Below are 10224 nucleotides of genomic sequence, written 5' to 3' on the forward strand. Positions count from 1 at the left end.
TAGAACTATGGTCATCTACTATTCTGAAATAACAATAGTCTCATTTGAATTCCTTTTCTGAACAAATTTAAATGTGTTGGGTTTGGAAAGACATTTTCAAATAACATGGTAACTGGGATCAATTGGTAGTGGCTACTTAGGTTCCTATGATGGCTCATCCTTATTCAAGAGAAAGGATGTTCATAACAGTTCGCAGTTGGCAAGGGATAAAAGGGAATAGCAGTACATGTCATCCTTTAGTGTATTGACCTCTGAAACACTTAGATAATGGGAATTTAAGAGTTGCAGGACTGTATAAACTTTCTTCTGCTGCTTCTTAATTCCTTGATTTCTGTCTCTTCATATAGGCTCTGTGTTCTTGGACAGCATCCCAAAATGATGTTTTTCTTCAAGTCAAGTTCTATATAAACTCATGTTGATAAATTAAAACACCTTTAGCCTTTAGCTACTTCCACATAAATAAAAAGATTGGGTTAGTGTGGTTCATTTTAATGAGTAAGGAGGCAAAAATCACTTAAAGCAACTTCAGTTTGTTCTAGTGACTGGATAGCAATGTTTCTTGGCTAATGCTATAACTTGGCTATCAGCTTATACTTATGAACCATTTTAAGAATAAGAAATTTGGGAAGTTATTTGGCTCAGGGTATGAAAAACAAGATGTCACGCAAGGGCTTGTTAAAAGTTCCACCATGGCAAATTCAAACATATACAATATTATTAACTGTGTCTTGGCAGCTCATTTTCTTCTTATAAACAGTCAAAAAAGCAGCTCTGGTTTATTTAATTCCCAGAAAAGAAAAATTGGAACCATTTAGCCTGCTTAATATCAAAACCTACCTGACCCACAAAAGAATCAAGAGGAATTTAGCAGAGCACTTCATTTGAGTTACATCATCCCATACACAGACCCTTTGACCACAAATAGAACTTTTTAAAAATCTCTAATACAAATTTCATAATGTTCATGTCTTTTATTATTTCTCCCTCTAATACTCTTTCTCTGGTTTCTTTTTTTACACCACCCTTCAGGATTTTCCAGGAATTAATTTCTTGTTCCTTTCTCCTTTCTCTTAACATTGATCTTCTTCAGAAGTTTGCCCAATCTTACAATATGAATCAACTTCATATTGACTCATGGCTAAATGTCCATCTTAAGTTTCAAAATCTGTATTTGTCTATTGTTCAATCATACTCTATCAAAAATATGAACTCTTATTTTTCTTCCCAGCTTTTGTAATTTTGTAGTGAAATGAGACATGAGAGAGGAGAGGAAGGAGTGGGTTATAACTCCATGTTAGCATTAGATAATGGTTTTCTCGGTTACCTCTTCCAGGAAACAATCATATTTCAAATGGACAAAAAACAAATGAAAAAACTTAGAAAGGAAGATGCTTATATTGTCACCCATGTAATTTGGTGACAAATATTTTCTGCCTAAACAAATAGTTCATGGTTAGATTAATGGTGAAGGTTTAAGTCATCTTAGAGGACTGGTAAGGGGCACATCTGTCTCCTCCAGTATCTTTTCAGCACATCTCTATTTGTATCACACACATGGCAATCTAATTTATTTTAGGGCAGAGCTACCCACCTCTTGTCCTTTTGGATTAATCATATGTTACTCCTCTCTTTCTTCCATGTCATTTTAGTTTGCAGTTCTGGAATGTTGTCATGTGGTAATTCTGTCATTTCACTTGCACTTTTCTTGACTCCTCTAAGAGTCTTTAAACTCTTCAATGTCAAAGAACAGGTTTTCCAAATTGTCTTACAATTAATAAATGCTCTGCACAGTACAGATCTACACACGTTTTGTGTTTCATTCCTGAATTTTAATTAAATACGCTAACAGTTATTGTGTTTTCCACAAAATATTCAGCTACAGAGTGCTATACTATGTTCTAGGAGTTTTGTGAACATTGGTTTTTTTTTTATTATTATGTTTTTGTATTTAATTCACATTTCTTACTTCGTAGGAAATTGTCTTTGGTTCCAGAAAGCAAACATTCTCAGAAGGTTAATATTTTCTTCTTTCTTTCCAGCGTCTCTTCCTATGATATATACTTCCAGATGTTAATATGTTTTCTTTAACATCTGGTAGTAAATCTTGATATGTGGTTTTATCCATATAACAAAATCTTGGAATTGAAATGCACTTAACATATTTCACAAACAGCCTTAATTCAGTCATGGCTTAAAGCTTTGATAAGCCTATTTTATCATTTTGACTTAGATATGACTAGTATAGACTCTTGAGATTTGGAAAAAGAAATTAATTTGATAGTTTTTTTGTAATGTGAGATATTGTATAATCTTTAAAAATTGCATAAGATTATTTTCTAATGCTTAGGATTATACTTTGTTATCATGAAGCATCATTCTTTTAAATTTTAGAATTTATTTGTCATGAAGTTAGCCATTAACCTTCTTGTGGGTAAAATTTTTTTGTGTACACAATTTAAAAATGTCATGTGAAATATTGAGAAATTTTATGTGTCCTTTATATTGTGGAAAATATTTTTATCTATATAATTTCCCTTTTAACAGAGTTGGGACATGAAGAAATGCATAAGGGAATGAAGGTATGGCTTAGTGCTTGCCTAGAACATTCAAGGCCCTGGTTTTGACCCCAGTACCCAGTTTTAGTCATTATTTTTTTTCTTTTGTCACTGTGACCAAAAGATCCGACAAAAACAATTAGAGGACAAAAAATTTATTTGGCTCATGATTTCAAAGGTCTCAGTTCATGGAATTCTGACTGCATAGCTCTCTGGGACCCAGGTGAGGCAGAACATTATAGCAAAAGAACGTGGAGAAGAAAATCAGATCCGGACATGGCAAACAGGAAGCTGAGAGAACTCCATATACCAAAATCTTGGAATTAAAATGCATTTAACATATTTCACAAACAGCCTTAATTCAATCATGGATTAAAGCCTTGATAGGCCTATTTTATCATTTTGACTTAGATATGACTAGCATAGACTCTTAAGATCTATACCAAAGACAAAATATAAACCCCAAAGGCATACCCTCAGTGACCTACCTCCTCCAGCCACTCCCCACCTGCCCACAGTTACCACCTAGTTAATCCATATCAGTGGATTAATTCACTGATTAAGTTAAAGCTCTCGAAACCCAGTCATTTTTTTCTATTTGTACAGCTATAAATTTTATTTTTATTTTTAAAAATTTATTTATTTTTGCATTACAATTCTTTTTTTTATTGGTTATTCAAAACATTACAAAACTCTTGACATATCATATTTCATAAAATGGGAGTTCATAACCCACTTGCATTACAATTCTTAATACACCATTATACCATAATTTATCATATCTCTGATTATATAGGAGGTATGTTGACCCAGTCATTTTATGTCTAAACTCTTTTATGTTGTCTTGCACATGAGCTTTTTGGGGACACTTCATATCTACACAATAACCCTCCCCCCAAAAAAAAAGAAAAAAGAAAGAAAAGAAATGTCTACATTATAAAATTTTATATTAGTTTTCTATCGCTGCTATAACATATCACTTCCAAGGAGCTTACAGCCCAGCAAAAAAGCAAATTTATTATTATCTTTACTTTTATTATTGTGAGTCAGAAGCTCAACACTTGTTTCATTGAAGTAAAAATTAAGGTGTCAGCAGGGATGTATTCTTTTCTGGAAATTATAGGGAAAAATCCATTTCCTTGCCTTTTCCACCTTTTAGATTTAGAGGCTACCCACACCCCCCACACCCCTTCCCCAGCCACAAAGCCAACAATAGAGTGTCATACCTTCATCATGCTGCAGTTCTCTGTGACTTTTTCCATCACTTTCATACTCTCTGACTTCAGCCAGAGAAGGTTCTCCACTTTGAATGACTGGTCTACTTCATTTAATCTCCCAGATCTACAGGTCACCAATAATATAGTCTTTATACTCAAGGAGATTAATTTATACATATACAATTTTTTGAAGTCATGATTTAGTGTACTGCAAAGCCCCTGCCTTCAATCTAGTTCAGGTATCAAGGAGATATCATGTTTAGCCTGAAACCTGATCTCTTTCATTGAAGTCAACCTAAAATCTCTTTTGTTGTTGTTGCTATTACTGACTTTGATCATTTTATCCTTGCAAATAACTGAGGAGTAAAAGTGTATTGTGAAAGATAGGTAGAAATTTTGTTTTTGAATAGACAAAAGAATGCTTCTCTATCCCCAGAGGAAATTTTTCAAGCTATAAATATGGATATTAATTGAAGATATCAAAACAATAAGTATGAGTAAACCATTAAAAGTTGTTAAAATAACTGTACAGCAAGTGGTTGTATTTGCATGCACTATTACTGATTTATGTTGGGTTTTACAGGTAGGCAGAACTTTCACTGCAATTTGCAGCATGGATTATTTGGAAAAATTTTTTAACATCTTGATCATATCATCATGCTCAACTTAGAATGGAAAAGAGAGAGAGAGTTGAGTAGGAGAATCATTTTGGTGATTCTAGAACAGTGGTATGTACGTACATATATATGTGTCTATTTATTTCTCATCTATATATCTTTCTGTCTACCAACCCATCCTCTACACACACACACACACACAGTCATGGTTTGGATATCAGGTATTGCCCAAAGCTGTTAACACAGGAATACTCAGAGGTGAAATGATTGGCTTATGAGAGCTGACTTGGGTCACTAGGAGCATGCCCTGAAAGGGGTCATCTTCCCTGTGATCCCTCCTGCCCCCTACTTCCTTGCTGCTATAAGAGGAGAAGCTGCCTCATGTGGGGCCCAGAGAAATACGGCCAGCCTTCTATGAACCTCTGAAACCATGAGCCCCAAATAAACTTTCCTTTCTCTAAGTTGTTTTTCTCTGGTATTTTGGTCACAGTGACACCAAAACTGACCAAAACACACATGTACACATGAAATTAGACAAGCCTGAAAAGTGATTAAACAGTGGTTTTAGTATTTCTATTTTTCCTTTTGCTGTTCAAGTTTTAGCTTTAGAACTTGAGCATATTTCATTTGAAGAAGGACCAGTGTATTCACTGTTTTAGGCTTTCTTTGCAGGCTTTGAGATCTTTAGGGATGCAAGTAAATGCCAAAACAAGATACTGAGAGCATTTTATCCATAGTCAAGGACTCTTTGGTGGAAGTCTGCCTGTAGTTCTTATGATAGATTTACATAAAACACCCAAATAAGAACCCAAAGGAGAGAAGAAATTCAGTGGTAAAGCCAGGGAAGGATTGATTCACAAGAATCCCATCCCTCGTGACACTCCAAAGTTGACCCTGGCTATACATTTTACCCTTTTTTCTTTTTCTCCTGGCATACATCAAACCCTTCAGGCATCTATGGGAGAGCTCAGTGGATAACTTGAGATTCAGAACTAGTACGAATGCCTTCACAATGTGGAAAAAAGGTAGATGAGGAATGGGAGATGGAACTTAAAATCCAAGTCTGCCCTTTACACATCTTCACTCTGCTCTGTGTGTCTGAAAATGCTGACTCATACTGTGTTATAAATGTAATATACTCACACCTCACAGTACAGACATACCAAGGGTACATATACAGCCTGTGTAGAGACAACAAGAATAATGGTACTTGAAACAGAACTCTTTAGGAGTACAAAATATGATAGGCAAGCCAAATATGTCAGAATAACTATCATGCAGCATCATGTTTATGGGACTATGTAAATTTATGTGTATACATTTTATATATAAATATACTTAAAAATTTTTATATTAGCACAAAAAGGTTATACACAGGGAGTGGGATTTACAGTGAAACAGATATCCCTTTTTAATTTTTTTAAAAAAATATATTTTTTAATGAACACACTATTTCCACAAATTTTAGAGTCCAGCATGGTATAGAGTGTGATTATTTGATCAGAATAATTAACATAGCTATCACCTCAGACATTTATCATTTTTTTGTGTTGGAAACATTCAAAATCTTCTGTATTTTGAAGCATTCAATTAATTGAGCCAACCATAGTTGCCCCACTGTGCTACAGAACATTAGAAGTTACTCCTCCTCACCACCTGCATTCCGGTACCCATTAAGTATCTCCACCACTCTTCTCTCCACTCTTGCCAGGCTCTAGCGACCACTATCCTGTTCTTGACTTCTGTGAGATCAAATTATTAGTTACCACATGAAAGTGAGGACATGTGGTATTTGTCTTTCTGTGCCTAACTATTTCACTTCTACTGTCCTCCAGTCCATCCATGTCATTGCAAATGACAGTATTTCTTTTTATGGCTGAATTACAAAATTATAAAGCAATTCCTACAGAGTTCTGGAAAAAGAACAAAACAAAATTACCATAAAACATGACATTCTGCTCTCAACGCTCATTTCCACCTCCTAAGTCTGAATAAAAGCCTGGGAAAGTTAAGTCCTAAGGTACCCCTCTCTTCCATCACAGTGAACCATAAGGAAGTATGGCCACACTCCAGGTTGGTGCAAGAATATCCAACAGATGAATTCCTTCTACAGTCCTAAGTAAGAAATTAGGACTGGTGGTGAAACTGTTGCCCAAGGACAGCTTTATTTGTCTAAATCACCTTTCTTCTCTCTCTGAAACTAAGCCTGAGGGAAGATTGTCTTGCATTGCTTCTCATGCTTTCCATCTGGTCCTCTTCTGCTCCCAACCCCATCCTGTTGAGAAAAAGCACATTCCTTCCTTAGGTCATATCTTCCTCTTGTCATTGATAGTAGCAAGCATGGCTGCTTTTTTTTTTTTTCCTTTTTTCTTTTTGCTGTGAATAAAGAAGTAGTTCTGTTCATAGGAGATCTCTGGGAACTAATTTCTCCAAGTCTTTGATATTTTAATGGAGAAATAAAAGAATATAAATAATCTTTCCTTCTATGTGCTCTATGTCAAGCCCAAGCTAACACTTGCTAAACATGAGTCTCCCACTGAGCTACACCCCCAGCCCTATAGTAACCAGTTCTAATCTCTGTCTTGTTAAATGAATACATGAGAATGTGTTGAACAAAGTAAGACAGGAAAGCACATTAATTATTTATAAATCATAACATGTAGTATATAAAAATTTATATAAAATTTATATAAAAATTTATATAAAAATTGTCTTTATTGCAGAGCACACACACCACATATACACATTTTGAAAAGCTGTTACTCGACTTACCTGCTTCAGTCTGTGCCACAGAACTTTAAATTGCCAAGCTTTGGCCAACAACCTTTCTCAAAGAGAAAAGCTGCTTTGGCCAACAACGTTTCTCAAAGAGAAAAGGATGAAGTAAGATTTTTGTGAGAAGAGGATAAAATTATGGATGATTTAAAGATCTTTTCTAGTTTCTTTTTAATGTGATATAAAGGAAAGAAATATAAAAACCTGAGGAAGACAAATTCATTATGTATATAAGGGGATGCTGCCTGGCTTCATCAGAGAGAGAGAAGGCCTTTGGGTATCAATTATGCAAAACCCAAAAGGGTGAAATTTGGTTTAGGCAGCATGAAACGGGGCCAAGGTTCTATGGAGAGGATATCCTGGATAGAAAGAGGAGTTTGAAAACCTTTTAAAACTGATAAGCCTGCATACACTATGATGGGCCAACTTTCACAGCTAGGAAGCAAAAGGAGCCGTTGGCATCTTGGTTGCTAATTGGCAATGACTTAAATGTGGCCACTTGCCCTGTGTCCTCCTTGGGGTATCTAGGCATACACAGAGGTCACAAGAAGAACTTTCACTGAAGGTTTGGGAGTCACAGGGGAAGGTTCTCATTTACACATAACATTGCGCTAAGTAATGGGACCCTGCTCTGACAAGTCTTTGCAGCTCCTCCACCCCATAAGAACTCTCAGTGTCCTCCATCCACTGATGATACTCTAGACCTTCACAAGCATTAGCCTGACTCCTTTTCTCCTGATCTCTCCTCATGTCGTCCTCACACCTCCTTTTGAGAATGTGCCATGACTCCATTGTATTCGGATTTCTTCTCACTCTATCACTTAGAGCAATTTAGCTTCCTTCAAACTCTTTTAGATTCTTCAAACTCTTCTACAACTTCTTTTCCATATTTTTTATTTATCAAATGTAATCTTAAACCGATGCATAAATACATAGAAATAATATATATTAATTACACATTAATATATAAATTATATATTTATATAATAAATGATATATTTATATACTATATAAATTATATATATTAATGTATAATTGTAAAATTATATATATTAATGGGGTACCATGTGATGTTTTAATATGTGTATACAGTTGTATGATATTTAAATCAACTCAAACGTATCTACTATCTCAAACATTTATCATTTATGGTGAAAATCCTCAAAATCCTTTCTTCTATATTTTTGAGATGTACAGTACATAATTGTTACATGTAATCATTCTTCTGTGGAATACTATTCAGCCACAAAAAGAGGTAAACTCAGTCATTTGAGACAACCAGAATATAACTGGATATCATTATGTTAAGTGAAATTGTCCAGGCTCAGAAAGATAAGTGCTATATGATTTCTGTGGTTATCAAAGTCAGTGGGGAGGGAAGGTTAGGGGAAGTAGATACTAAGTTACAATGACATAGATGCCAGCAGCTCTACAACCAATCTTACATATACAGAACCCACAAATGACTTAACGAGATAAAGGGTGTGCACTCTAGAAGTCTAGCAGTCTATTTACTCTTTTTTGAACCTTTTAAAAATGTTTTTATTTTAAATTGACACATAGTAATTATAAATATTTATGGAATATGATATGACATTTCAAAACATGTATTCAATGTATAATAATTTCATAAGGTAATTAAGGTATTTTTTACCTCCCCGTACTCTTTTGATCATGCATCCCTGTCACCAAAAGTGTCTTGTAAATACTACCACTGGGGCTGGGGTTGTGGCTCAGTGGTACAGTGCTTGCCTCGCATGCATGAGGCACTGGGTTTGATCTTCAACACCGCATAAATAAATAAATAAAGATATTGTGTCCATCTACAACTAAAAAAAAAAAAAATACTGCCACTGTTTGGAAGTTTATTTACAGACCACAATTGTACTACTATTAAGCCATATGTTAAATATAATAAAAGCTTTATTTCTTTTTTATGAAATAATTGATAGGTAGAGATTCTAATATTTTCTTCCTATGCCTCATTGGTGTGGTTTGCTTTGCACACCTACCATGTGTGATTAGCACATTTTTGGATTACTGATTTATAGCTTTATCAACACAAAGGACCAGGATATACCTGAGATTAGTTTTAACAACAACAACAACAACAACAACAAACAGAAAGTCTTTTCATCAAAGCTTTGCTAGGCAAAATAATATTTAGTAATTGTTAGAAAATCATATTTTAAAATTTTTTTATATTACTAGAATGATGTTCTTATCAAAAGGAAATACTCAATGAAGCAATGTATTCTACCTATATGTCTAAGGGAAGATTTACATAATTTTTTCACAAACATAAAAACATTTACTCTTGTCTACTTTGGCTTGAATTTATATTCAAATCCACATTTCAAAACAAGAAAATTCTGTTTCTCATTATGTGTCCTTAAGACATAAAAATAGTTGGCTATGAAGTATAATCGTTTAGTTATTCCCAAAATCATTTTTATGGATACACTTCTTCATTTTGCTCCCCACAGGGATACCCAAGCATGAGTCTGAGTCTATTTGAACCCAAATAAAGATGTATTTCTAAAAAAAATTATCTCTAAAGTTCAGATTTCAAAGAAACAATAACAAAACCCAAACCCCTGCATTTGGAATATAACAGAAATTTCTTTGGCACATCACTAGTAATTTATTTTTTAAATCTGTAAATAACATTCAGAAAGATAAATTCAAAGAACCTGCCAATTCTTTCAATTAGTTTGCTTCAAATATTATTTTAGCTTTATTAATTAGTTTGTTCTGATTTTATTAAATCATCTTGTTTAATTCTGTGGAGACACAATTAGAATCTTTAGTTTAAAAGATAAACTAAGATATGCTCATTCTCAAATGCACATGTTAAAAATCTTGATGGTTATTTTCCAACAAGAGCCTATCCTTACACACTGAGAAGAATAATTTTCAATCTGTACTAAAATACCAACATTGAATACCAAAAGATAATTTTTAGAAGTTATTACCTCCCACATTATGTTTGAAAATGACATAAACATGTTCAAAGTATGTTATGAAACTCTCAGTAGAGAAATTAAAATTTTTTTCAAA

This window comes from Callospermophilus lateralis, chromosome 4 (assembly GCF_048772815.1).
Source record: "Callospermophilus lateralis isolate mCalLat2 chromosome 4, mCalLat2.hap1, whole genome shotgun sequence".
NCBI classification, from domain to species: Eukaryota; Metazoa; Chordata; class Mammalia; order Rodentia; family Sciuridae; genus Callospermophilus; species Callospermophilus lateralis.